Below are 9,024 nucleotides of genomic sequence, written 5' to 3'. Positions count from 1 at the left end.
CTATTTCTATCTAGTCGAAAAATATCTTAAGATTCTTATGATATAATTAAGTATATCTATTATAAGGAATATTGACTATTGTATTGTATTTTTTATTTTTAGTTTGAAAAATATTCTGTAAAAAAAATGAAAGGATAATAAGAAAATTCCAAAAAAGGAGAACTAATTAAAAAGATTTTATTTTGATTTTCCCATCCTCATGGCCTTTCTATCTTTCTAATCTAATTTGAAATTGGATTCAAAAGAAAGCGGTTAGAATTTACTTCCTGCATACATACTTCTCTAGAAGCGCATACAATAATGCGTGGTAAAGGCGGAAAAATAGTATATTCAATCAAAATCAAAGGGCAAATTATCTTACCTACTATAGATCCCCTACTACCCTCTTAGACTTTAAAAGGCGATATACCACCCAAAGAAAGGGTATGAAAATGCCGGGTGGAGTTAGCTTTTCGACGAAGACCTGTCCCGTGCAGCGAAGCCCTGTTAGTAAGACCCCCCGCAATAATGGATTATAGAAGAATATTATTCCAAATACTCCTCTGGACGCATATAGTAGCATTGCGATTCCGAATCTTTTTTATTTATGAATATGAACAGAAAAAATTCATTGTATCGTTGGGTCGGAGCGGAGGTTTGGTCCAGAAAAATTAGAAACAAAACGTCTACTCTACCGCATTGAAGTCTATAGCGCTGTATTTCCACGAAAGTATAATTCTTACCATCAGGATACGATCCTTTCTTTTGAACTAAACGTCTCTACGATGGGTCCAGGTTCTATGTCCAATCCCAAATCAAGGATTTCTCGCTCTTGATCGGAGTCATAAACTAAAAAAAAACTACCTTTTTATCCTTTTTCTCAAGGTTATAGAAAACTTCCTTATCTAGTTCTAGCATTTTGAAAAAAAAAAAATGCTTCTTTTTTTACACACAGTTCGAGTCACTTGTTGACTCACGATTACGCCTGTTAAAAGTTTCAAACGTCCTCTTTTTTGAAATTGAAAGAGAGTCCTATAAAAAGGTCTAACTTCCAAACTATGTCTTTTTTCATTCATTCTCCTTTAGTTTTTTTCTCTATCTAGAAGTGGAATAGAATAACCCGGTTGAAGGGTAATGATCATACGTCTGTAATGCATTGTATGGCCCAGAATAGGTCCTATTCTTCTACCTTTTCCAGGTAGTCGATGGCTATTCACAGCTACCACCTTAACACCAAAGAAGAGTTCGACCCAATGCTTTATTTCTGTCTTAGTGAATCCCGATTCGACATTAAAAGTATATTGATTCTTTCCCAATAAACGAAGACTTTTTTCTGTAAATACTGCGTATTTGATTCCATTATCATTATCATATGATAATACTATATTTTATTATTTTATTATTTTATTTGTATTTCTTTATTGTATTATACCTTAATATATATATTCTAGATATATAGAATAGACGAATCTCAATTTGTCAAGTCTCATGATCATATCATGATCTATTTTTATTCGGCTCAATCTTTTTTTTCTAAAAAAGATTGAGCCGAGTTTAATTGCAATCAATTAGAAGAATAAAGAAGAATTACTGCATTTCATAACTGATTTTTTTCTCTTTTTATTTCGTTTCTTTTTTATTTATACCTTCTTTATCTTTAGTTTTATCTAGTTAATCAATAGTATCTACCGGCTCGAACTCGAATTTGATCGCCTTCCATACTTCACAAGCTGCGGCTAGTTCAGGACTCCATTTGCAAGCTGCTCGGATAATTTCATTACCTTCGCGAGCAAGATCGCGCCCTTCGTTACGAGCTTGTACACAGGCTTCTAAAGCCACTCGATTAGCTGCTGCACCAGGTGCATTTCCCCAAGGATGTCCTAAAGTTCCTCCACCAAATTGTAATACAGAATCGTCCCCAAAGATTTCGGTCAGAGCTGGCATATGCCAAACATGAATACCACCTGAAGCTACCGGTATAACACCTGGCATGGATACCCAGTCCTGAGTGAAAAAGATACCGCGAGCACGATCTTTTTCAATAAAATCATCGCGCAATAAATCAACAAAACCTAAAGTCATTTCGCGTTCCCCTTCTAACTTACCTACTACTGTACCGGAGTGGATATGATCTCCCCCAGACATACGCAATGCTTTAGCTAATACACGGAAATGCATACCATGATTTTTCTGTCTATCAATAACTGCATGCATTGCACGGTGAATGTGAAGAAGTAGGCCATTGTCGCGGCAATAATGAGCCAAAGTAGTATTTGCGGTGAATCCCCCAGTTAAGTAGTCATGCATTACAATAGGAACCCCTAATTCTCTTGCAAATACAGCTCTCTTAATCATTTCTTCACATGTACCCGCAGTCGCATTCAAGTAATGCCCCTTGATTTCACCGGTTTCGGCCTGTGATTTATAAATAGCTTCGGCACAAAAGACAAAACGGTCTCTCCAGCGCATAAATGGTTGTGAGTTTACGTTTTCATCATCTTTGGTAAAATCAAGTCCACCACGTAGACACTCATAACACGCTCTACCATAATTTTTTGCGGATAATCCCAATTTTGGTTTAATAGTACATCCCAATAAAGGACGACCGTACTTGTTCAACTTATCTCTTTCAACTTGGATACCATGAGGCGGGCCTTGGAAAGTTTTTGAATAAGTAGGGGGAATTCGTAGATCCTCCAAACGTAGAGCACGTAGGGCTTTGAAACCAAATACGTTACCTACAATGGAAGTAAACATGTTAGTAACGGAACCCTCTTCAAATAGGTCTAATGGATAAGCTACATAACAGATCCATTGGTTGTCTTCCCCAGCAACAGGCTCGATGTGATAGCATCGTCCTTTGTAACGATCAAGACTGGTAAGTCCATCAGTCCAAACAGTTGTCCATGTACCAGTAGAAGATTCGGCAGCTACTGCAGCCCCTGCTTCTTCGGGCGGAACCCCAGGCTGAGGACTTACTCGGAATGCTGCCAAGATATCAGTATCCTTAGTTTCATACTCTGGGGTGTAGTAAGTCAATTTATAATCTTTAACACCAGCTTGAAATCCAACACCTGCTTTAGTTTCTGTTTGTGGTGACATAAGTCCCTCCCTATAACTCTTGAATTAAGAATTCTCACAATAACAGGGTCTACTCGATGTTAATTAGGCGTAAATGAAACTTTAGCAAAAATCTCGTAAAACAAAAAGGATATTCAATTAATATAATATCAACTCATTAAAGAAAATTGAGGGCATGCTTAGGTTAATGAATATGTTTCATTCATATATAATGCGTACACCCTGTGTATGTTCTATCCTATAGGAATTCCAATATAGGAATTCGATAGGAATTGAGTTGTTGTTATGGTAAGTTAACACGGTTCGTTATTAAACCATGGATTTGATTTACCAAATCCATAATTATTGTATACTCTTTGATAGATATAGCGCAACCCAAATTAATTCCTAATCCTTATTTTACAAGTTCTTAATAGTTCTCTTTTCTTATTTTGAATGCAAATACCTAACTAAATACTAATAAAATTCTTTGTTGACAGCAATCTATGCTTCACAGTAGTATATATTTTGTATATCGAAGTCCTAGATAGGAAAGTAGAGTAGGCACAGATCCTCCACAAAAGGCAAAATGTATATGAAAAAAAAGATTGATTGAACTTTCCAATGGACTCATTCCATGAGTAAACGATTGAATGGGATTCGCTTGGGCAACGAAATCAAGTCCTGGTCCCCTTTTCTCTCTTATTGAATTAACTAATTCATTTCCTTTTTACTTTTGGATTTTTTTTGATTTGATTTGGCATTATTCAACAATAAAAAAAGAAAAATTTCGACAAATTCCTTTTTTTTAATTATGTGATAATTATGAGAACCAATCCTACTACTTCTCCTCCCGGGGTTTCCACAATTGAAGAAAAAAGTACAGGTCGTATCGATCAAATTATTGGACCCGTGCTGGATGTCACTTTTCCCCCAGGCAAGTTACCTTATATTTATAACGCTTTGGTAGTCCAGAGTAGAGACACTGCCGATAAGCAAATTAATGTGACTTGTGAGGTACAACAATTATTAGGAAATAATCGAGTTAGAGCTGTAGCTATGAGTGCTACGGACGGGTTGATGAGAGGAATGGAAGTGATTGACACGGGAGCTCCTCTCAGTGTTCCGGTCGGTGGAGCTACTCTCGGACGAATTTTCAACGTTCTTGGGGAGCCTGTTGACAATTTGGGTCCTGTAGATAGTAGTGCAACGTTCCCTATTCATAGATCTGCGCCTGCCTTTATCGAGTTAGATACGAAATTATCCATCTTTGAAACAGGTATTAAGGTCGTCGATCTTTTAGCTCCTTATCGACGTGGAGGAAAAATAGGACTATTTGGGGGGGCTGGAGTAGGTAAAACAGTACTGATCATGGAATTAATCAATAACATTGCTAAAGCTCATGGGGGCGTATCCGTATTCGGTGGAGTAGAGGGAACGGACTCGTGAAGGAAATGATCTTTATATGGAAATGAAGGAATCCGGAGTAATTAATGAAAAAAATATTGAGGAATCAAAGGTAGCTCTAGTCTATGGCCAAATGAATGAACCACCGGGAGCTCGTATGAGAGTTGGTTTAACTGCCCTAACTATGGCGGAATATTTCCGAGATGTTAATAAGCAAGACGTGCTTTTATTTATCGATAATATCTTTCGTTTTGTTCAAGCAGGATCAGAGGTATCCGCTTTATTAGGGAGAATGCCCTCCGCAGTGGGTTATCAACCTACTCTTAGTACAGAAATGGGTTCTTTGCAAGAAAGAATTGCTTCTACTAAAAAGGGATCTATAACTTCGATTCAAGCAGTTTATGTACCTGCAGACGATTTGACCGACCCTGCCCCTGCCACAACATTTGCACATTTGGATGCTACTACCGTACTTTCCAGAGGATTAGCTTCCAAGGGTATTTATCCAGCAGTAGATCCTTTAGATTCAACCTCGACTATGTTACAGCCTCGGATCGTTGGCAACGAACATTATGAAACTGCGCAAAGAGTTAAGGAAACTTTACAACGTTACAAAGAACTTCAGGACATTATCGCAATTCTTGGCTTGGATGAATTATCGGAAGAGGATCGTTTAACTGTAGCAAGAGCAAGAAAAATTGAGCGTTTCTTATCACAACCGTTCTTTGTGGCAGAAGTTTTTACTGGTTCTCCAGGAAAGTATGTTGCTCTTGCGGAAACTATTAGGGGATTTCAACTAATCCTTTCCGGAGAATTAGACGGCCTACCTGAACAGGCTTTTTATTTGGTGGGTAACATCGATGAAGCTAGCACGAAAGCTATAACCTTAGAAGAGGAGAACAAATCGAAGAAATGAAATTAAATCTTTATGTACTGACTCCTAAGCGAATTATTTGGGATTGTGAAGTGAAAGAAATCATTTTATCCACTAATAGTGGCCAAATTGGCGTATTACCAAACCACGCCCCCATTAACACAGCAGTAGATATGGGTCCTTTGAGAATACGCCTCCTCAACGACCAATGGTTAACAGCGATTCTGTGGAGCGGTTTTGCGAGAATAGTTAATAATGAGATCATCATTTTAGGAAATGATGCGGAACTGGGTAGTGATATTGATCCGGAAGAAGCTCAAAAGGCACTTGAAATAGCCGAAGCTAACTTGAGTAAAGCTGAGGGTACGAAAGATTTGGTTGAAGCGAAGCTCGCTCTCAGACGAGCTAGGATACGAATCGAGGCTGTCAATTGGATTCCCCCATCCAATTGAAGACAATCCAGTGGTTTATAGTTGATACAAAGAAAAAGGGAAGAGGGGTAGAAAAAGTTATTAGATAGCGAAGCGAAGTAAGTCCAATGCTATCTAGTAATTTTTCTACCTACTTACCTACTATTGGATTTGAACCAATGACTCCCGCCGTATGAAAGCAATACTCTAACCACTGAGTTAAGTAGGCAATTTATCACCACAAAGGAAGACCCATTACTTCGATCGATTATATATTGAATCCCTTTTCTAAGCAATACCGCTCTGTTATTGGTCTGTTATATACTAAATACTAAACTAAATACTAAACAGATACAGATCAAAGGGGTATCCTCTGGCATTAGAAAATATTCATCTTGACAAGAAATTATCTATATGTTAAGATATCTCTGATAAGGGCTATAGCTCAGTTCGGTAGAGCAACTCGTTTACACGTGCGCCAATGCTTTTCAAAGGAGCTTATTATGCAATGAACATAATCGATCTTATTGCAAAATCAATGTCTTACTTCATAGATTCGAGAGAATAGGAGAACAGTAGCCTGACAAACAGTCGGTTCAGTCCGATTCAGGTGCCAATTCAGGTGCCTAATCAAATAGAACCCTTATGGATTTGCTAGTTGATAAGGTAAATATCCAGCCCACTAAATGCTAGGCGTAATGAGGATAAGGGCCTCCAAAAAACTTCTTTTCGTTCTATGAACTTTAAGGTGTATGAAGTCTCATAGTTAACTCTTGCAGTGGAACGATAGAGACTCCATTTCACTTAGGTTGATTTAATTTAGACCGGAGGCAGACCTAAGTCAAGGTAATCCTCCTTTGAAACACTTTGGTATTGCTCCTAGATAGATCATAATACAAAAAATCAATCAGAGCACAGGGAGCCATCTCATTATCTTTCCGTAAAGAAAAACTATGGTGGACTAACTGATCTTTAAATCAGTTTATGAAAGAGCCCAATGCAAAAAAATGCATGTTGGGTCTTTGAAACAGTTCAAATCATTTCGATAATAATCCGTTTGATCTGTTTTACCGAGAAGGTCTACGGTTCGAATCCGTATAGCCCTAATATGCCCTTTTTTAGATTTTAGGATCTCTATCCTATGTTTTCTTTAGTTTAGTATAGTTTTCATTTTCTCATTAGTATTTGTTTATAGACTGGATAGGCGCCTGCGACATAGAATAGAGATAAAAGCATTACCAAAGGCTCATTCATCGAAAATCAAAATCATACAGACAGGAAAAGAAAAACGAATTTCTATCAAATCAATAGAAGAAAGGATCCTTTCCCTGATTTGAATCCCGTCCTCCTTCAAATAGGATATCTCTAGACTTCCCTATAATAACTGCAATGATTTTATCCATTTTGCGAATTCCTACTTTGTTTTAAGTATATTTATTACTTTGTTTATAGATACATTATGTAAATTGATCAACTTTAAATAGAAAAAATAAAGTAAAGAGTAAATAAGAAAACAGAATATTCTGTCTCATAGTTCTGAAATAGAGTTCTTTATTTTTATTTTATAGTATTACTTCTCATTAATTATACTGCATAGATTAGTCCTACTATCTTAATTAGGTTCTAATTTAGTAGTATTCTCATTTTTATTTAATAGTCTCTTATTATTTTATTATTAAATATTAAATAAAGGATAGAGCTATTCTTTTTTCTAGAGATTCTAGAGAAAGCGAGACAAAGTGAAACGAGAAAGTTTTCTTTATATAAGAATTAGATCTACATACACCATATCTAAATAGAATGGAAATCCAAAAGAAAGGGAGTTGGGATTCCATTGGATGAATCTTTAAAGAAGATGCAGCACAGAGGAAACAAAGGCTAAACTTAAACTAAGCGCTTTTGTTTGAACAAAAAAGATTCTTGTTTCACCGAGGAAAAGAGAGAAGTTCTGGATAAATTGACAATGCTGAATTGAATTGACTAATTTAAGTTCCGCCTATTCCACATTAATGGGAGTACATTATGTTTCTGCTTCACGAATATGATATTTTTTGGACATTTCTAATAATAGCAAGCCTTATTCCTATTTTGGCATTTTCGATTTCAGGACTTTTAGCCCCGGTTAGTGAAGGACCAGAGAAGCTTTCTAGTTATGAATCGGGTATAGAACCCATGGGAGGGGCTTGGGTACAATTCCGAATACGCTATTATATGTTTGCGCTCGTTTTTGTTGTTTTTGATGTGGAAACCGTCTTTCTATACCCTTGGGCAATGAGTTTCGACGTATTGGGTGTATCCGTTTTTATCGAAGCTTTGATTTTCGTGCTTATCTTAGTTGTTGGTTTAGTTTATGCATGGCGAAAAGGAGCCTTGGAATGGTCTTAACTGAATATTTAGACAAAAAAAAAGAAGGAAAAGATTCTATTGAGACAGTTATGAATTTGATTGAGTTTCCCTTACTTGACCAAACAAGTTCCAATTCTGTTATTTCAACTACACCAAATGATCTTTCGAATTGGTCAAGACTCTCCAGTTTATGGCCCCTTCTATACGGTACCAGTTGTTGTTTCATTGAATTTGCTTCATTAATAGGCTCACGATTCGACTTTGATCGTTATGGATTGGTACCAAGATCAAGTCCTAGGCAAGCAGACCTAATTTTAACAGCCGGTACGGTAACAATGAAAATGGCTCCCTCTTTAGTGAGATTATACGAGCAAATGCCTGAACCAAAATACGTCATTGCTATGGGAGCCTGTACTATTACAGGGGGAATGTTCAGTACGGATTCCTATAGTACTGTTCGGGGAGTTGATAAGTTAATTCCTGTGGATGTCTACTTGCCGGGCTGCCCACCTAAACCGGAGGCAGTTATAGATGCCCTAACAAAACTTCGTAAGAAGATATCGCGAGAAATAGTTGAGGATCAAACTCTATCTCAAAATAAAAATAGATGTTTTACTACCAGTCACAAGCTTTATGTTAGGCGCAGTACTCATACAGGAACTTATGAGCAAGAATTGCTCTATCAATCACCATCTACATTAGATATATCTTCTGAAACTTTTTTCAAATCCAAAAGTTCAGTACCTTCCTACAAATTAGTGAATTAGGAGAGGGGCTCTTTTGTGTAGAAAAATAAAAAGCAGGGCAATCTTTCAAACTTGCATCCGAAATGTGAAATATTTATACAAAGAGGGAGAGATGAAGACAATGCAGCAGGGTTGGTTATCTAATTGGCTAGTCAAACATGAGGTGGTTCATAGATCTTTGGGCTTTGATCACCGAGGAATA

Source organism: Triticum urartu, unplaced genomic scaffold (assembly GCF_056163025.1).
Source record: "Triticum urartu cultivar PI428250 unplaced genomic scaffold, HENAU_Tu73 scaffold1, whole genome shotgun sequence".
Lineage (NCBI taxonomy): Eukaryota > Viridiplantae > Streptophyta > Magnoliopsida > Poales > Poaceae > Triticum > Triticum urartu.
The sequence above is the reverse complement of the archived record's forward strand: the minus strand, read 5'-3'. Positions refer to the sequence as shown.